This window comes from Lasioglossum baleicum, chromosome 18 (genome assembly GCF_051020765.1).
Source record: "Lasioglossum baleicum chromosome 18, iyLasBale1, whole genome shotgun sequence".
Lineage (NCBI taxonomy): Eukaryota > Metazoa > Arthropoda > Insecta > Hymenoptera > Halictidae > Lasioglossum > Lasioglossum baleicum.
In genome coordinates, this window is record NC_134946.1 from 7,747,027 (window position 1) to 7,769,267 (window position 22,241).

The 22,241-nt window shown below is 38.0% G+C and overlaps 1 protein-coding gene across 4 annotated transcripts in view; it reads left to right on the forward strand.

The window, feature by feature from the left end:
- The window catches only part of Mib1 (E3 ubiquitin-protein ligase mind bomb 1), a 640,458-nt gene that overhangs the window by 53,634 nt on the left and 564,583 nt on the right, over nt 1-22,241 (forward strand). The window lies entirely within an intron of this gene.

The window sequence follows — 22,241 nt, forward strand, 5'->3', positions numbered from 1 at the left end:
CTCGGCTTCTCTATGGCCGAATAGGTGTTTTTGACGCAATTGTCTTAACGGTTTAAGGAAAGGTCGAATTCCTTCTAGTTGCACCATTGGGAATTTCTTGAGAGTGTAGTGAGATGCGGTGTACACTATACGAGGGGGTGTTTCAGTCATCATTTTGTCGATTTCGAATTTGTTTATACAGTACCAGAGCGCTTGAATTTCACTATTTTTACTCGTTCTTATAAAAGTATTTGGGAATTTTTATTTTGGAAATCCAATGGAATAATTCTGATTTTCATAATATCCTGCAACGTTTGTTTATTATGATATTATGTTTCATTGTTTGAGGAGTCAGATTTGTATTAAAGAAAATTATGAATATATGTACAGTGAGCGAAATTTTCGTTTAAACGCACATACAAAAATAAGGATATCAGGGCTAAAGGTTCAAAATTTTAATAAGAAACGTTTAACAATAACCGAGGATTATAAATATATTTATATACTATAATATTTGCACATATGTATATTTACCAAAACATTTATGTATGAATTTTTACAAAGAAAACCATATTTTACGTGCGAAATTCGTTTAAACGCACACGTAAGGAAAACAATTTAAAATTAAAAGTACATGAATATTACAAATTTAATATTTTGTATGGCGCCATTGCTTTGTATTAAAGCGAAAGTTCGATTGGTCATTGAATTTACAAGATTGGTAATAGCGGTATTAGGAATTTTTCTTCCGAGCAGCGTTTAATTTCTTCTTTTGAACTATCTGTATTGGCGAACTGACGACCATTGGCACAAACTTTTCTTACCAGTGTAGCCCATAAATTCTCTATTGGGTTCATGTCATGCTGGCCATTCCATTATATTATACGAATGTTTCGTGCTCCGAATCCCTTTCGGGATTTTCACGAGTTTTGGGACACCCTGTATATATGGTTCCTGAGATCATTTGAAGCAACATTTTGCGTTGCAGAAGTGGCGTCCGCGGCTTTGTTTAGGAGTTATTAACGAAAAACCACACAGTCGGCTCGGCCCGCCAACTGTCTATTGGCAGTACAAAATTTAAATGCTTGTAATTCGTAAACAAATTAAAAATTGCCAAAGTGATGACTTAAATTTCCCCTAATTCCTCACATACCACAACATACTGAACTTTCAACATCTTGAGTTTCCAAATATTCCGATGATTTTTAGATTCTGATGAGTTTCTCTGTGGGAGATGCAAAACATTTCGATCTTGATCTCGAGTTTCTAAAGGTTTCGATGGTTTGGTAGCTCCTCTATGGGAGACGCAACACATTGAGCCTCGATAATGATCTATTTTCGTTTCGCGAGCGGTGTTCCACGGGAACGGTGGCAACTGGGCCGTTATTTCGGCGAACAATATCGCAACAGAGCGTGGAAACGGGCGAATCGCTGACACCGACAGGTCGCAAGTAGGTGCCTCGTAATTGTGATTGCGCAACTACTATGCGCATCCGGTGCCTGTATTTTCCAGACCCGGAAACGGCCGTGAAACGTTTCCACGGGACGAGAAACAGTCGCAGGCTGTAAAGAGACGAATTTTTCGGACCATTCAATGGCCCGGCGCTCCGATTTATACAAAATCCCGTGTAACCCCTATTCGACGAGTTCGCCGAATATTTTCATTTCATAAATTATCCATTGAACGCGGCAGCTTTTTTCGACAATGACAGAAAATCACAATGCCCCTGGAAACTTCTGCTACGGTGGACAATAGAGGGAAACGGCTGTAAAGAGAATTGTTGTATCGTGTTTGCTAACCTACTGCATCTATTAGGCGATCCCATAAGTTCGTGCCGTTTTTCGAGCGGTTGCATATGTTAATTTTGTAAACATACCTTTAAGTTTATGTTAGGTATTTTCAGGACATCTGAACATCTCCTCAACTGATAAACTTCGTGATTTCTGTACAACGCGTTGCAACGTCTCGAATTTTATCTTAATCTGTCTGAGGAGGACGCCCGGAACGTTCCTCGTTTTCTAAATAAAAATACCCACCTCTAAAACGCTGAAACCACTTCCTGGTACGATGTGAAAGCGCAATTTCTCCGTAAACAGCACGTACATTCTGTCAAAAGAGTACCGGGAATTGGTCAATGAAACACAAAATATCTACTATTCATCCAACTTTATTGTATCGCCTTCAAAGTAGGCCCCTTTCGAAATAATACACTTATGCCAACGAATAACCCAAGAAAAAAAAAGTAGTTACTTCAATAACACGCGTGTTATTGTAATTTTTTTTACTTCGATGAATATCAATGTATTCTTTTCAATAGTATGAAATTTAGAAGCAAATCGTGATATATTTGAATTGTCTATCATGAAATGATCGAGAATATTATTCGAGTCAATACTGTACACATTATTATTCGTAATATTTCTCTTTTTCCTTCAATCAGATATGTTGTTAAAAAAATTTGAGAAATGTATTGATTTATACTGGAATTGGTTCGAGGCCATATCTTATTTTTTTTGAAAACATTGATGGTCAAGCTATTCGCTTATATGATTGGCGGAAATGAGTTTTGCTATTGAAATTCAATAGTATTAAATATTAAAATTAATTCATATGATATTGGCACTATTTAATAGTACATCTTATTGAATCAACATATATTTTTTTTTGTTTCGACAGGATTTTTTTCTCAGTGTATAAATCGTCGCGCGAAATGTATGCACAAAAGTCGGCACGAACTTATGGGATGACCTATCTCCATCTCCACGCAGAAATTAATTTGCTCTTCATTTTCAAGTCCTGGTCGTCCGCGTTTTAAACGCAGGTGAGGTCGAACAGGTGAGGACCTAGCCGTTAGGTGAGCCCTAACCAAGGGTTGTCTTTCAGTCATGTGAAGTACGGGTTCGCATCCATAGCTGGCGGGTATTAGCCAGCATCGTCGCTTTTAAACCGAAGGGTGCTGATTACCGCGGAAGATGTGTGTGCCGCATCTCTACGGAGCATGTATTTCAAAGGGAACCTATTAGCCTGGTTTTCTAGCAACCCCTACTACCCCCAGCTACCTTTAGACAGCATCCAGAACCCGCCATGCAGGTACATCCGCTTGAAAATCGACGCAGATCGCGTCACGCGAAACGAACCCGGAATTAAATTAAGGATGATTTAGGCTGATTTAGGGTATCATAATGCGGATCCTGGGGAACCAGCTCATGCGAGTCGGTGTGCATAACGATCAGGATCTTGGCAAATCCGCGGAGTGTGTCTTGAAACTAATTTGTAGAGCACAGTTTCGGTGAAGTGACTGCTCAAAGCTAATGAAGTTTTCTTTGACTCGCTGCCTGATCCGAGCGAACGGTGCAAGGTGCGTGCGCTTCCGGAAGTGTGTCATGTCGTTGGGAATTGTTGATGATCAGAAATTGGGTGGGTGGGAGAGTTATAATGGGTTTTGAAAAATTTGAAGAGAGAGAGAGCTTTTATTGGTCTGGTTAGCCTGTTGAATAAGATGGTGTGGTTAAGGTGTGGTACTGTAGGTTTGAGAATTTTCTACTGTGAAACCATAAGGTCTATTTCTATGGGACCTGATTACATATTTTTAATCATCTTTCGATTACGTGTGAACATTTTTACATCATCCAAATATCAAAATTGAGCTTGTCATAAGCGATTACATGTACCTGCAACCTATACTCTTCTTTTTGTTAAAAATGTTTCATTCAGACGTCTCTGAAAACTTCAGTACCTTCATTAGAAAACATTGTACAATGGTGCATTCGTGCTCGTCTTAAAGCTCAAAGCTTCTACTTTCGACCCACATAACTAACTTTTTGTCAAGAAAGTGCTTATGCACTTGGGAACAAATGAGAATGCTAAATATGGTCTCTCTCTCTCTCTAAAACTTCGCAAGCCAAAAGCGCCTCGGCAGACATTAAAAACTTTATCACGTCACAATCTCCTCAAGAAAAGTCACACGCAACGCTCTACTCCAGCTCATTCTACACCACCTCGTTTCTTAAATCCTCGCGACTTTCCTCTCAATCCTTCTCTACATACCCAAGCACAGTAATGTCTCGGTATCTGCAACGAAGATGTACATACACAATACTCGCGAAAAGTCTTTACTAGTTTTAATCATTTTTAATGCACTTTTAACAGCACACTCGTGATATTGTCCCGATTAAAATGAGCCCAAACACGACACAATTTAATATAGCAAAATTATTTCAGTTTCATGACAAAATCATTAGAAACAAAAGTATTTTATCACTGGATTACTATTGTCTCACGGATGGTGTGTGGATGGTTTGTTTACGCGGTTTGTCACGTTCGGCGCCAGCGGCTAGAGATGAAGGAACAGTGTTAGCACACTATGTATATACAAGTGACATTTCGGTGATGTAGTTTTCACACACATATCGAGGTATTAAACGTAGCAACTGGTGCATCCTGTTCTCGGAGCCATCTCGCGAAATCGTCAGAAGCGAACGTATCCGAACGCGTGGCTCCCATCGATCGCTTCTAATTTGAGGGCACACAGGGAGAGCGGGCTAGAACGAAGGAAGGCAGAGGCACGGAAAAGCGGAGGGAGAAGTTTCGCCGGCACACCCCTGGAGACTGTAGCGTACAAAGCGGAGCCGGGCGCAGGCAAAGGCGAAAGAGGAGAGCGAGCGGAAGGGAGCCAGGAAATTACGTCTCCGGACGTCCGTTCGTTCGGCTTCAGAGCCCGGGCGCAACACAAGACGCCGGAGAACCTGCCAGGCTCCTTCACAGACCCTGGAAAAGAGACAAGCGAGGCGAGGAGCCAGCGAAAGAGGAGACAACCGAGCGAGAACCGAGCGAGAAGCGAACACCGAGCGAGAAGCCAACGAAAGAGGAGACAATCGCGACCTCGGCCCTGGCCAGGAACAACCTTGGATCGAAAGGATGATGGCTCTGGGCACAAGAGGAAGCTTGATTTCACGTTCCTACGACTCGATTTTGATTTTACTTTGAGCCGCGATAGGTGAAAATGAGGTTAATGTAGGGTTCAAGTGCCTGCTGCTCCGTCTTCCTGATAGAAGGAGTTTCGGGGATATGCTTAGTGAAAGCTGCTGGATCTCGATGAAAAGTTTCGTACATGCTCGCAGAGAATCTACCCAAGTATGCGATGAGTGTACGAGTTGAGAAAAAATCGCGAAGGAGATCTTTGGGGTGCTCGAGAGAAGAAATGGATGGGTACTCGACAATTTGGCGCAGTTTATACAAACATTTTTTGGGTGGAGGATATTCGACAAACTGGTATAGCTTGTACAAAAGTGAATGCAAATGAAATGAATACAAATGAAAATGAACACAAGTTTCTGTACATGCTCTGATATACTGTATTTAAACTGTGCAAAAAGTTTCGTACGTTTCTGTCCATTTGTTTAGTTACGAAAAAGTCGTAAAGAAGATTGCGAGGTGCATGAAAGTGGAGGTTATTCGACAAATTGGTATAGCTTGTACAAAAGTGAATGCAAATGAAAATGAACGCAAACTGTACACTGTACATGATCTCACATACTGTATTTAAACGTGCAAAAAGTTTCATACGTTTCTGTCTAGCTGTTTAGCTATAAAAAAATCGTAAAGAAGATTTTGAACTGCATGAAACTGTAGGGTATTCGACAAATCGGTATAGCTTGTACAAAAGTGAACGCTTTGAAATAAAAAAATTTTGTAAATGATCTGTAATAGCTTGTAAATGTGTTCGATTGTTTGGTTAGAAAAACAAAATTATGAATCAGAAATTGCAATATTTGATCAGGAAATGAATTTCAGGAACCAAAAATTTTGTTCGAAAATTCTATAGTTTATTTTAATCTCCACCTTGGGGAATACTGTGAAGTACGTAAAATAATTTTCTATAACTTTATTCAATTGTCATTTGCAGTTGACTTTAGATGGAATAATAGCGAATATAATTGAGGAAAATGTGTAGAAAGGGTCTCAGCAAATCGAGTAATTGTAAATCGTGTACAGAGGGCACTAAAAACTGATTAACAGGGATATTTTTATGCAGAGAACGTTCAAAGAAATCGATTTACGTGAACAAAGGCACGGACCATTTAAGATAAATGTGCCACTGCAAGAACGTGGAATGAACATTGTGGAACTTTCCAGCTCTTTTTATTTGCAATTTTCGAGTATTGTTAGGTGTACAAAAGGAACTGTTTGCATCGATTGCTTGCCGACGAGAGGTGGTCTTTAACAATTTCTCATTGAACTTTCATATTTTATGAAAGAATCAGTTAAACGGGAAATTTTTGCATTTGTTATAAAAATAATCTTAAAGGAGTCCTGAATGTGAAAACTTGTTAAAATGTTCCCTGGTTATTTAAAGCTACAAAATGTATAAAAAATTTACATCAATCCCTGTGTTAATGAAACATGCGATGAAGCCCCTAAGGTGCACCAAGGGTAAAAATAAAATGATATTTGATCAAAAAGTGAATGGCGTGGGAATTTCATTACCATTTAATATTGTGTTACAATATGATACACAATTTCATTAATTTATACCCACGCGCACTTTTATTAAACAGTTTTTTATAAAGAAGCCCTTGAAGTAACTATACATATAGAAATCAACTATATAGAAAAACGATATAGAAATTAAAAAAAGAAATCTTTCAATCTGAAAATTTGTATACATGTTCTCGAATATTAAACCCAAATATACAAAAAGTTCGAAAAATTTATACCAACCTACAACCTCGTTTATTAAAAAGTTTCGAAGAAGAGCTTGAAGTACCAGAAAGGCAAATCCTTAAAAAAATATTCATATCTTCCAAAAAAAATAATTCTTTCGGATTGAAAATGTTTGTACATAGTCACCAACGCTGTATCCAAGCAGTCAAAAAGTTTCAGAACTGTATCCTCACCCGCTTGTTTCCAAAAAATTCATAAAGTTGCCCTCGTTCGTATCACCGGCACTCCCATAAACACAGGTTAATATCGCGGGTTGCATCACTCGGCCATCGATATGTCCATATCGATAATATGTGGCACTCAACAGCGGGTTCAGCTGCGAGTTGGAATTTACAATGCGATCTATGTTTATATCCCCGTACATTGGCATAATAATTGCGGCATCGTGGCTAAATAACGAGCCAGGCAGTACAACAAAGAGAAGGCATCACCGGATAATTTTAGCGAGCGGCGCATATTGCTACGCTTCTGATCGTTTCGTACTTCAGCAACCATAAAGCGTTATTAACCCCGATCTATCGTGTACACTTCTATGCTAATACTAAAACATTACTGGCCGAGCATTGTTAACGCGCGGACGTTATCACGCCTGTTGCCAGCCCGAAATTTCTGCTGCATCTTCCACGATTTATGGTGGCTGTAGTGCCAAATGTTTCTATTTGGTTCAAACATAAATACCTTCTGATTCCTGTGACCTTCCTTTAGTATCACATTGGACAACCCTAGCTTCGTCAAGGGGGTTGCTAGAGGAAACATTTGATTTTCATATTTTGGAAAATTTCAGAAAAAATGGGATACATTACTGTGACAGATATACAGGGTGAGTCACCTAACGTTACCACTTCAAACATCTTTGTTGTTTTCAAAGGTACATTAAATGTCTTCAGGACAAAGTTGAATGGTAAAATGGGGCTCACACAATACCAAAGTTGTTGTTTATATGTCCTTTTTTTTTAGAGATACCAAGATCACCTTCATTTTTAAAAATGGAACCCTACCATTTTTTTAACCTCTTGCTCTACGATTTATTTTACGGTTTCAGTGATTAGAACTTTTTTTGTAGATTGTAATTTACGAAAAAATGTGAATATTGATATAAATTGTATGACTACATCTTTCCCAGTAGCTGTATATTAACAAACGCCAAAATAGTATTTTATTTCGGTTTAAAGGAAATTATTAACATACATTTTTATCAGAATCTGTTCCGAATGTTCATCACGAGTCAGACACGAGCGACCAAGAGATGAGCGGATTTGCGAAAGTTTTTGACAATATTGGAGAACATGCAAAACAATTTTAAACCCAAAATATCCATATTGTGGTAAAATGTAACAATTTCTTAATTGTTAAATGTTCTCCACTATCATATCTAAAAGATTAAAGACCATTTTTTGGTGTTTTATGCAGATATTTACGAATTTGTACTGCACAAACTGTAGGAGAGGGATTTATAAAACTTCCTGCACAGTTGAATAACGTGTCGAAGAACATGTAGGAAAATGTTCACCCCAAGAGTCTTGTTTTTGTACAAGAAGTGACTTATTCGATCTTAGTTGATGCATAATTCGACCGACGTTTATTAGACAGGCGGCGTTAGGAATGCAACAATAATCGCAAGTATAGCACTATTGGCCCTTGATTCGCCTCGGCAGCACAATGGCCCGCCGTTAAAGGGAAAACTTCGTGTCCCCCGGATGAAACCCTCGTTCCCGGCGAGGTACTTTCGATAATACACAATCTCGAGCGATCGAGACGACGCCGTGTGCAGCGAGGACCCGCGCCGGCACAATCGACCGAGTGATTTCACGTTTAGTGTAACTTCGGATTAGTTTTCGTAACAGGACTTCTCCCGACTCGTATATTCTGCGAGAAACCGCACACGTCCGCCGACGTCTTCCACGCTGTCGTGCTTCCGTGAGTGCCATCCTGCCTTAGAGCGCCTCAAAGTGCTCCAAAGCGGGCTTTAATCGAATTTAGCTGCACATAAATCGATGTCTCTTCACGCTGCATGGGACAGTTTCATTTCGACCGCCCCAAATAAGAGATAATTCGCTCAAACCTCCAAAAATCGACAATTTTATTAGCGGTGTATATTGGACCACTTGATGACACGAGGTTCAACGCTTCGTAACATTTGCATTTTAAAATCAAACACATTTCATATGCAACATCAATAACACTGTCCAACACCAAATTTGTTTTCAATATACTGTTGGGTCCTTCTTTTAGAGTTTTCTGCGCTGATTCCGAATCTGTCCTTAATTTTTCTCCTATACGCACAGTTTTTGAAAAACATGGCTTTGAAGAAAAACATATTTTTCAACTTTAAACAAATATTGTGATGTTGTTATAAAAGATATTGAGTTGTTCTTTACAGCAAAAGATTCTGTAGACTTTCCCGAATACAGTGATGTCCAATATTAATACATTATGATTGTTTAAACATGTTTAAACAATGATTAAAGACGGAGAGACACCACTTTTGCACCAATTTTTGAGGATATTTTTCAATTTATCTCAAAAAATTAGGGTCCAGCGGAAAATCGAACTATACCACGCGATAGAGCAGACTTTCATAGAAGTTTGTTGTACAACAAAGAAAAACTGTTCCATACTAAAGTCGAAATGATAGCACACTCCGTTAATATGTTTAGAAATTGCTCAGTATTTCATGATCTATCGACGAGTAACGATTACAGTACAATATTATATAAATTTGTAAGTGTGGGACGCGGAGAAAAATTAAACAAGTCTGCAAAAAAGCAAATTTTTGAACTAAAACAGCAACAGTTGTCAATAGCGAAAATATCGAAAGTAATAAAAAGAAGTCGTAAAGTAATACACAATTTCTTAAAAAATGTTGAAGATTATGGCAAAAAGAAAAGTACTGATCGGCCGATCGTGATAAGCGCGCAATTTTGCGTGTAGCTTCCAACTCGCACTTAACAACGAAGCAAATAATGGAAAATCTGGCGTTAGTGCCAGTGTTTCAAGTGTTCGTCGAGTTCTACTATCCTGCAAAAATATTAAGAGGCTAAAATTGAGAAAGAAACCTCCGTTAACAACGAAACACAAAGCAGAACGTTTACGCTTTGCAAAAGGAAGAGTGCATTGGAAAAAGAAATGGAGAAGGGTGATATTTTCGGACGAAAAAAAATTTAACCTGGATGGTCCTGATGGGTTCCAATATTATTTTCATGACATAAGAAAAGAGACAATGTCGGCAATTCGACGACAAATGGGAGGAGGCAGCGTAATGGTTTGGGCCGGCATCGGTTATTTCGGCAAGACAAGTATCAAGTTCATCAATGGGAGAATGAATACTGTCCAATACATAAATTTAATCAAAGAACAAATAAATAATCGTGCAGAACGCATTTCTGGACCTGAATACATTCTTTCAACAAGATAATGCATCTGTACACACATCAAGATTAGTCCAATCATATTTTAATGAAAATAATATATCTGTTTTGCCGTGGCCTGCACGCTCCACGGACCTTAATATTATTGAAAATTGCTGGGCAGAACTTGTCCGCGGTGTATACGCGAATGGAAAGCAGTATCAACACGTACAAGAATTAAAAAATGCAATTGTACGCGAATGGGATACGTTAAGTCAAAATTATATCCAAAAACTATATAAATCAATACCAAATCGTACAATAGAAGTAATAGAAAATAAAGGGGGATGTACCCATTATTAAATAAGTATATATGTTTGATGAGTAATTATTGTTAGTTAAAATTTATGTTCATTATTATTTTCTTATTGTACATGTGCTATCATTTCTTTCTTAAAGTAAAACCATTCTTTTTTGTTACACACTCTAAACCTTATAATATTTTAAATTATTTTCAACGAACCGCATATTCTGAGCGCATAATGTTTTGATATTATACGTCACAAACGTAAAAATTTACATGGGTCATTGAGAAATTAAAGATAGCACACCTGGGCTATCTTTTTGACGAGGAGTCCGCGATAACATATATTCTCCGAATTATTCATTTAAACAGCGGAATCCTTTTTCGAAATTAACCGTGTTCTTATTTAATTCTTCACGCTTTTCTATTAAATATGGCCGGTTGCTTCTTTCTTTTGCACAGCAGTGTATGTCGTTAGTGTTTTCTCGTACTCGGTATTTGACTAATTTGAAGTGATCACTGTGCCAGAGAAAGCTTTCTTTTAAGCTTCAGACGAGAAGTTTCGTCGCTTTCAAGCAGCAACTTGGCCTTAGCAAGGCACTAAGCGTTTTAATCTCGCGAAATGAACTTTTGCTTTAAGAACAACGGACGCGTCGGCGTCCTTCGTATACTTATGAGACTCTGTACACCGTAATTTGTATATGACACTGCCGCGGCAATGGCGAGCGTTATACATACATGTGATAAGGTTATTATCATAAATAACGAGGCTCCTGTCTTCGCAACTTTGTTAAGACTACAGCTGCCGTTGGATGAGTTCTGATGTACCTGGCAAGTATAATGAACGAAAGTGGCTGTCGTTATAACTTCGCTTCGACGACGTCGACTTTTTAAAAAATGACATTCTTCCGGAAATGGTCTTATAGAAATGGTCGTATCGCATGAAAAATTAAACCGTTCCAGCTGAAAATTCATTCGCTTATTCTTCAATGTTGTGTCCGAATACGGCAAAAGTTTCGCACGTTTATATCCACCTCTGTTATTTATTTAAAAAATCGTGAATGTGCCCTTAAGGATGTATCAGGCACGAAAATAATAAAAGATGAGTTGTTCAAGCTGAAAAATTTTGTACATATTCTTCAACATCGCATCTAAATATACAAACAGTATTACAAACACGTTGGTCGTTAAATATCATAAATAAAACCTGAGCATCTCTCAAGATGATCATTTAAAACTACTTAGGTTTTTTTTCGAGACACAGCACCGGCATTAAAAACTCCATCAGCAGTGGTATCGCTCCCCCATCGATCACCGTGACCGTGTCCGAAAGGAAACATCCCGAAAAACCTGGCATCATCTCCAACACCGAGTACACGAACGATCTACAGACATAGTGCATCCCGGGTGCACAAAGTATGCCGGATGGCGGACAGGCTTTAGGCAAAAGGTGGTCGAATCAGTCGCGTTGACAGGCGACCACGTTCTAACGAAATTTTAATCACGTCGCTGGGAAACTCTCGGGGATTGGCTGGTTTCCGTGCACACACGTGACCGAGGTCCTAACAAAACAGAACGAAACAAAACAAACGGGCACAGCTTCGCGACTACGGGCGAATCTTCTGTCTGGTTCTGCTCGGCGTGTCACAATCAGAGCAGAGCCGAGATCAAAGCGAGTTCTGTCTGGTGTCCGCTCGGCCGTTGCGTTTCGCGTTGCGGCTAACGTAATTAAGCCACGGGAGACGCTAAAGTGGCCTCGAATCCGCGTTCTGTTACGGCGATTCAATGAGAAACGAAATTATCTGCGCCGGATCGGCCGCTGGACACACCCACAGCATTAATTATAATTCGGGCGAAGCGATTAAATCCGAGATTACAGCTGCCCGCTGCGCTGCTAGCTCCCAGTGTTCTTCCCGCTTCTGACTTTCCCTTATCGCTGCTGCACAGTCGCCTGGTTTGCCAATTTTTTTCCAGACAAACGGCTGCATGAACATTTCCGAAATTTTTTGTCTCTGTCCGTGTGGTATCGGTGAATATGTAGAGAAATTTTGATCTCGGAACATTTACTTCGTGAAAAGGTGCGCCTGTTTTTTGCGAGGGCCCTTTCTCTTTGGACATTCTCACGATTTTCGTAATGAACGGACGGGTGGATGCAGCCACAAGAAACTTTTTGTATGTTTACAGCTAATACCGGAGGACACGTGTAAAAATTTGTCAGCTTGACAGATCCAGTTTTTTAAAAAATATATAAGAAAAACTTTTTAAACACCACGTTTGTGTGAAAATGCACTGAAAAGGAGAAAATCATTTTTTTTTTAGAAATGTCTAATGAAATAGTCACTAACGAGTGACTATAGATAAAAGCGTGGAGCGCTAGACTACACTCCTCAAAAGAATTAAGGGATTACTTGTGCGAACCCGAAAAATTGGTCCCACTTCACTCCGTCATACAAAAATTGCCGTATCGATATCGTTAAACAACGGTTTGAAAGCCTGAAACCTCTGGTTTCAGATGCTCTGTTTCAAATTGTTAATTTTTTACAAAGTTATAGCGAGATGAAGACAATACGATTAACAAAAATTTTGTGCAACTCTGAAACAACAAAATCGATTTCTTGCAAAATCCTGAGGTCGTAGACAAATTTTGAAACCAGGAGTAATTGAGAACAATCAGCCCCAGTCTCGCACACTATCGTCAACATTCTCCGCAGGCCGGTAATAATTTTTTAACAGCGCCGAAGCAGTCGAAACGAACAAACTATTAGAAGTAATTAGATCTTCGAAATGAAATGCTTATCCCGGCAAGCCTTCAGCCCTCTACCCCATCGTCTCCGGCCACCCCCCAGCTCTGAAAGAGTCAGGCTAATTTCGCCGACAACTATTCCGAAGTTTACGGCCGTCGATCGGAACGTTCTCGCCTCCGCTTATCTGTGAATACCTCTCGTTCCACCCCCCCGAGCTGTCCGCGGTCTGCTATTCTTCTTTTTCTTGTGCGAGGGTGGAATACCAAACGGCGAAACTCGGAAGTCGTGCGAGGAATTCCGCGGCTCGAATTACTATGGTGTACTGCGGCCTGGAACACCTGCTGACAAACGAGAAGAACGTTAGAAACGAACCTTTGTACACCTTACACCGTACCTTCCGTAATCCGAACGATTTTTGATTGGTCTTCGAGTTCTGCAAAAGTCGTAATGGGAATGTGAATATTCTAAGGAGAAACTGATTTAGCAGAGTATTATGTGCCACCCTGTGCAGTTTTCTGCTAGAATTCAACCCCCTAGCTTCATTAAGGGGATAGTTACAGGGAAAAATTGGATTTTTGAATTTTGTCGTATTTTATTCGGATTTTTTGTTTGAAAATTGTAGTCGTGAAGAATTAAAAATGGAAAATTGTGAACGGATACGTCTTCCCGAATTTTTTGTGAATAGACAGGTGGAAACAAGTTTGTGATACTTTTTGTATGTTTGAATACAGTATTGGAGAATATGTTTACAATTTTTTAGCCCGAAGGATTCATTTTTTGAAAAGGTATAACAATCTTTCCATTTTTAAATTCTAGTTGTACTCTAAAAAGGAAATTTTGTCCGAATAATTATGTTTGAATGTTTTCAAATTTTTCATTGAAGATTCATTTAGCATTTAAGGCTTGCGCTTTAAATATAAACAGAAAGGAAGTTTATTTTATCTATTTACTGATTGATGCAATTACTTAATTGGAAATTGAATGAGAGTTGTAGCCATTAACAGCAGAAGATGAAAATAAATTTCTTAGGAGTCGACTTCAAAGCGGCCCCGACCAATTGATATCAAAGCCTGAAAAGCAATTTAAGATGGAACGCGGGGAATCCGTAGAAGAATGTTTAATCTGTATCAAAATAGCCGCACGTAAGAACAGATCGAACAGAAAATCGCCTCTCCATTGTTCGCCGTTGCAATCGCTGTAATCACGGGGAGAAAATAAATCTCACCAGATGCACGGTGTTCTATCTTCCGTCTTGTGCAGTGACAAATGCATCGTTGCATTCGGCAATTTACGAATTAACAATGGAACTCTTCCGAACCAGTCTGAACATTAGCACAATAATTTAATTTACTCTTGAACGCTAAAGACACAACTTGTTGATAAAAAATTCAAGATATGATTTGAATGAATCAATTAATTGAAAGAACTACGAATATAATTTAATTAAATCGATTAATCGAGAAAAAATTGAGAGCATGATATAACTGAAATTAGGAAATTAAAAATGTGGTTCAATCGATTTTGGGAAATTAAAATCACAACTTGATTGAATTTAAACATTTAAAAATTGCACGAAACCATTCAGAGAATTAAAAATGTGATGTAATTATATGAGAGAATTTAGAAATTCAAACGCATGATTTAATTGACGTTAAATAATCATCGATTGAAAATGTGATACAACTGAATATTCAACATTGAAAGTACAGTTCAGCTGAATTTTGGGGATTCGAAATATAAATAAAATAGTGAAAAATAGAGAATAGTAGACTGGTGAGAAATTATGCTAGCCAGAGGGGGTTTTACATGGTAGAAGATAATACGAGCGTAACACACTACGACGAAGTAGTTTCTTACTAGACGATACCGTCTCTACTTTATAATTCTACTTGCTCTTATCTTCATAACCTGAATCTGGGACTGCGAATGCCTTCACAAAGGAAACTTCCTTCAGATTGCGCGATGAGGTAGAAGAAGTTAGATTCGCAGAGGAATCTTATAACTTTAACCAATTATTACTGCGCCCCGTTCATTCATTTATGTCTTGAACCAAAAAGAAAAATATAACAGGGTCATCCTGCAACAGACGTACTTACTTACCTCATTTTGCTTTTAATTATATTTTAAATATATATTACAATATATTACATCTCTTAAACTTATTGAAAGTGCGAACAAGCAACATTTTAATTTATTAAATTTGTTTTAATACTTTTAAACAAATTCGTATCTCTTCCCAGAGTTCAAGAGTTATATGCACTTTAATTTGAAAGCACCAAAGTCTAAATATTGGCCAAAAGATTTCTCGTTGTTCGGCAACATTTCAAATTCGTATTATTAAACGACATCGAAACGAATATTGTAAGTCTAAGAGCGACATCATCTATATTTTTATAGTAACGTCATATTTCCATAAGTATCGCTGTTTGCAATGCAATGAAAAATTGTCAAACACTGTCTGGTGTGTCTACATTAAAACCCCATATCAATAAAATTTTTACGAGGTTCGTGTATCTCATGAATAATTCATAAAAGATACTTAAGACATAAAACCTATTGAACGCGCAGCATTCTGCGAAGACTTCTATAGCTTTGTTAATTACGAATATTTTGCAGCGGAGAAAGTCTCCTATACTGTCCACTGTGTATAAATTAAGACACACTGTCGATAAAATTTTCATGGGATTTGTTTGCTTGCAAATTAAATCACAATTTACACTCATAAGCCTCAAGTTATATACGAATACAGTCAACGCACAGCAATTTATGCAGCTTTGCAATTATTGTCCAATGTGTATAAATTAAAATCACCAATAAGTAAAATTTTAATAATATTCGTATGTTTAAAATATAATTTACAAAGGAGACCAAAAATTTAAGACAATGAAATCCTCATTCGACACACAATAATTCACATCGACAATTATAGCTTCGTCAATTGTGAATATTTTTCAATGAAAAAATTCTCGAATACTGCCCAACGTGTATAATTTAAAACCCCCAATCAGGAAAATTGTAACAACATTTGTATGTTTAAAAAATAATTTACAAAGGAGACGACAAATTTAAGACAACGAAATCCTCATTCGACACACAATGATTCCCATCGACAATTATAGCTTTGTCAATTGTGAATATTTTTCAATGAGAAAATTCTCGAATACTGCCCACCGTGTATAAATTAAAACCTCCAATCAGGAAAATTCTAACAACATTTGTATGTTTAAAAAATAATTTACAAAGGAGACGAAAAATTTAAGACAACGAAATCCTCATTCGACACACAATGATTCCCATCGACAATTATAGCTTCGTCAATTGTGAATATTTTTCAATGAAAAAATTCTCGAATACTGCCCACCGTGTATAAATTAAAACCTCCAATCAGGAAAATTGTAACAACATTTATATGTTTAAAAAATAATTTACAAAGGAGACGAAAAATTTAAGACAACGAAATCCTCATTCGACACACAATGATTCCCATCGACAATTATAGCTTCGTCAATTGTGAATATTTTTCAATGAGAAAATTCTCGAATACTGCCCACCGTGTATAAATTAAAACCTCCAATCAGGAAAATTGTAACAACATTTGTATGTTTAAAAATTAATTTACAAAGGAGACGAAAAATTTAAGACAACGAAATCCTCATTCGACACACAATGATTCCCATCGACAATTATAGCTTCGTCAATTGTGTATATTTTTCAATGAAAAAATTCTCGAATACTGCCCACCGTGTATAAATTAAAACCCCCAATCAGGAAAATTCTAACAACATTTGTATGTTTAAAAAATAATTTACAAAGGAGACGAAAAATTTAAGACAACGAAATCCTCATTCGCGACACACAATGATTCCCATCGACAATTATAGCTTCGTCAATTGTGTATATTTTTCAATGAAAAAATTCTCGAATACTGCCCACCGTGTATAAATTAAAACCCCCAATCAGGAAAATTCTAACAACATTTGTATGTTTAAAAAATAATTTACAAATGTACCAGCTACATGCAACTAACTGCGTTTTATAAATCGTAATTTCCCATTAAATTCAATACTCCTACTACTTTGACGGTGCCTATAGAACCCGGGGGCAAAAGACAGAGCCACCGGGCAGAGCCATTATATCTATATCGAGTTATAATAGCCCTCGTGTTAAATCGCATGAGAGCCAAATCGCTTGGAACTAACGTCGAGTGTCCCCGCTCTCCTCTCCCTCGATTCTCTCGTTATCCTGGCCCCTCTCTGCCTCCCCACAAGCTCCACGAAAACTACATAGCTACCCTTAGGACATAACGGCGCACTTTCGTTAGGAATTATGCATTCAACCGCCGTCACCAACTTTTTTCGTCCCCTGTCTCCTCTGGCTTTCGTCTTTTTGCCTCCCCGCAGCCCCTTGCGCCATTAATTGGGAACGGTCGGAATAGAGCAGATCCTCCCTTATCTCGTGTTGTGATAGCGGAGATACTGCTTTTTATTTTGGCTCGATCAGCGAATAAATTCTTCACATTGAGTACCCAGAATTATTTTTACAGAAATGTTCCGATAATAATTGCGGCTAGCTGCGCATATTTTTAAGCGAAACACTGGTGTTCCGCGGAACATAGTTTGGGAAACTCTGCTTTAGTATATATGTATCTCCCTGGCTAGTATTCCCCAAAGATGTTCGACGATATTTAAGTCGGCAGAACTCGCTGGCCATGGTAAAACGTCTACTTCTTTATTCTTAAAGTAGGCTGTACTACAATATTTATGCCAAATGCACAGCTGCATCGTCTTGCTGGATAATGTATTTTTGATTGGCTATCGACTGAGCATTTGACAAGTGCGTATCAAAAATATCTATGTATTTCCTGCTATTCATTTTTGTGGAAATAAATTCAGTATCAGTTCTGCCATGATAACCTATAGCCGCCCAAATGATTACTCCTCCGCCACCCATTTGTCGCCTTTGCAGTGTCAATTCCTCTTTTCTAAGTCGTGAAAGTAATTTTTTCGGATGAGAAACGGCTTACTTTAGATTGCCCTGATAATCTAAACTATTATTTTACACATACACCGCAAAACCGCCCACCGATTTATGTAGAGGGTGTGAAGAAATGTTTGGTCTCGGAAGCTTAGAAATGTAAACAATTTTTATGGAAACTAGCAATACTAATAATGAGACTTTGCTATCGTTTTTTATGAGGACCATTGAGTTTTGACCCATGATTCCACTAATTCCCCACGATGGATAAAATACAATGCAATGCTAAAAATTTGACCATAAAATTTATCGATCCAAAGATGTGGAATACGCCTATACCAAGACCGAACATTTCTGTGCACCCTGTACCTTGAAAAAAAAATTCGCAATGGCCCCCAGCGATGCAAAGACACCAATCTCGAACTCGACTCGTCAGCGTCAGGTATTTCGAGAGAATCGAACCGGCATTCCAGTTACGGCTGTGCGTGGTAGTTCGAGGATTCTCGCAGAGACACGCGGGGTAATCCTGAAAGGATTCACGAGGTTAGAAAACAGTCTGCGAAACGCAGCAGCCCAGCAGAGGCTGGTTGGTTTCGCGCGCTCGGATTTGACTTCGGGATTAAACGTCCTCCCACCCTCGAGCTCTCGCGGTGCTTCCTCGTAAATTGCGCCAAAGAATTCGATATTAACGGTGAAACGGGGGATGCTGGTTCCTCGTGAGGGGCGCAACGGGGTGGGGTATTAATGCGGCGTTCACCTCAGACGGCAACCGAGCTGACAAAGCTCGCTGCGCAGTCTGGCGAGCTCGAGGTATGCCGGATCGGGCTGGTTCCTTACGAACACGCTACCAATGGCTAAAACGCGTTAACTCGATGGTAACCGGCTTTCCTCTGACTCGGCATCCCGTTGCACACTGGCCCGAATCGAAGAATTCCGCCACGCTCTGTCGGAAAGTCAACGTTTTCGTCAAAGTCAATTTATCGGGGTCAGTCCAATGCTACTCCGCACAGTCGGGTATTTGCCCGGTTTGTGCGGTCGAAGCTATTTCAAAATTCGCTGAATATTTAAACTGCTGCAACTTTTCTAGAATTTATCGAAACTTGATGAAAAAGCAACCGTTTCAAAGCTTCAGATTTTTACGTTTTGTCTACGTATACCGTTTTTACTAAAGTGGATGTTTTGAGTGCAATGTTTGTCCATAAAGAAGAGCGTATCAGATTGTAAAGTTTGTAGCTATTTTTGAATCAACTACACCGGATTGTAATTAATATTTTAACGTTATTTGTCTGTTTTAGTGTACACACTATCGAAAAGTATAATCATTTACATTTAAAATATCTTTTTAAAATACTTATTACAGAGAATGCTGCTTTTTAAACATATAGCCATGGCAAAAAGTATGCATTTTCCATCCGCTTGTTCTTTGGCGATGCTGAGGCTCTGTAATACTACGAGACCCGTCGAAGAAACTCTGTAGATTACGGACTCGCGAGATGCTTATGTTAGACAAGAGATAAGCATTCGGCTAAGCCTTTTCATTCTGATTGAATTCAGTTGTAGTCATTCTGTCAAAGAGTAACGTGTGCAGTGAGAGCTATCCAAGTATTTTTAAAACATTCCTATATACTATTTAAATTTTATGTGTGTACTGTTTTCTTATTTCAGTGTATATTGTGTGTTTATTATCATTATTTAGTATTTACTTAAGTTAATCCAGAGATATAGCGAATGCAAACATGCTGCGATTTTCGATGGCGATTTATTCATAGATCAACTATAAAACACGGAGTTGGACGTAGTAGGAACCAATTTTTCTTGCATCTTAATCATGAAACTTCAAAGAACATAATGGCACAGAAATGAACACCGGAATTCACCTCGAAGTATAACAAAATCATTACCAAAGTCTTAGAATCATAAAAAAAGTGATTGAATCGTTGGTTATCTTGAAATATTAACAACTACAAAAATGTATATAATATAAAAGCGAAATTCTCTTAAAAGCATATCTTCTACTTATCTAAAAAAAACTTCTATAAAACAAAAATCTATTTAATTGATGTAAATAAGGTAAAAATTACTGATAGGTGAATCGTTCAGAAATGAAAGCGTGTTAACAGAATTTGAAACTTCCGACAAATTTCAGTGCTTTATGGATACGTGAATGGGAAAACGAATGATGGGAGATTGTTCCTCAGATATTCAACTAACTCGACCAACAGAAATTTTACAATTTATGTAAACTTCTAAAAATCGAATTTTGAAAGAGGTCAAAAGAGTATGTAGCAAGTGAATATTTAAACGGGAATTATTGGCGAATGCAGATAAAAATGAACAAACACAGAGACTAAAAACCGAATGTACCTTGCTGAATAAATGTTAGCGAGTCTTTTAAAAATCTTCAGTTCGACAGTTACGATCCCTGGTTATTTATCTTCAATCGATCAAGAAACAATTTTTGCAACACACGTTCCGCGTGTCGTAATTAATTATCGGAGGTAGAATTGTGTCGGAAGGACGTCCTCGTTGAAAGAACGAGCTTATATCGATCGAACGATGAAAGTCGAACGATAGGTGACAGTCGTTGGAAAGTTCAAGCGAAGCGAGACACGATGTTTAATAATTCAAATGGGGCATGGATCGGGAGGCGACCGAAGACGATTCTTCCTGGTTATTTTAAAGGGGGTTGGTCCCCTTCACGAGGAACTTCCTCCTCAATATTACTTTTTCCACGTGCCCCGTAATAAATCGTCGGTGAACTAATATTCCTGTGGCAATATTGCTGGAAATATCACCATGGTAAATGATCACTGTTCTCGCGGGAGATATTCAGCTCGTATTGATATTAAAGCTGGAATTCAACTGTGCACTATAGAACGAGATTTAATTTAATTCGACATGTGCTGGACTGGCCGGAAAATGTCCTGGAAAATATTTTTATGTATTCATTAGACGCAACAACTCATTCAATTGTACCATGTAAAGTTACTCGTGGACTGCTTGTTGTTTTACAAAATGGTTCATGGGAAAGTTGTTTGGTATCTACACTGAGAGAAAAAAAAGTAGTTACTTCAATAACACGCGTGTTATTGTAATTTTTTTACTTCGATGAATATCAATGTATTCCTTTCAATAGTATGAAATTTAGAAGCAAATCGTGATGTATTTGAATTGTCTATCGTGAAATGATTGAAAATATTATTCGATTCAATACCGTACATTATTATTCGTAATATTTCACTTTTTCCTTCAATCAGATATGTTGTTAAAAACATTTGAGAAATGTATTGGTTTATACTGGAATTGGTTTGAGGCCATATCTTATTTTTTTGAAAACATTGATGGTCAAGCTATTCGCTTATATGATTGGCGGAAATGAGTTTTGCTATTGAAATTCAATAGTATTAAATATTAAAATAAGTTCATATGATATTGGCACTATTCAATAGTACATCTTATTGAATCAACATATATTTTTGTTTGTTTTGACAGAATTTTTTTCTCAGTGTAGCTATGATGCAATTCAATGTGTATTGGGCTGGCTAGAAAATGTCCTGGAAAATATACTTTTATTCAACAAGTCATTCAATTCTACCATTTAAATTTATTCGTGAATTAACTGTTGTGTAACAATACGAAAATTGTTTGACAGCCAGCGACCATGCTATGCAATGTTTAAAACATCGGTTTTAGTTTCTCGTGGGTTTTCTAGCGTAGAAACCCGTTAGAAGAAAATCGACTTACAGAAGGCGAAAATAGGGGCCTCACGCTTTAAAATGAGTCCAGGAAGACTATTGTCACATTTCTTTTCAGAAAACTACAACTGATTAAACTTCACAAACTCCGTAGAGACGTTTCAGTCGAAAGTTCGCCGGAAAAAGAACTATTCCCTTTTCTCGGCCGCCTTGCTATTACAAAAGCAGCGTAAATGGACTAAATCGCTCACAACCAATTCAATTTTCACTTTTTCGTTACGTAAACGTTTGTAGATATTGTTGAAACGTTGATGAATGAGTACATTGAAGTGTCATGATAATAGCTTTCATACTTTCCTAGTAAAAAATTCCCGAAGTAGACCTAGAATAATATCCAAGAAAATGATTTTATTGTTTAATCTCCACATCGACAATGCAACATTAACCACCTTCGCCTTATTCATCAGCCTACTA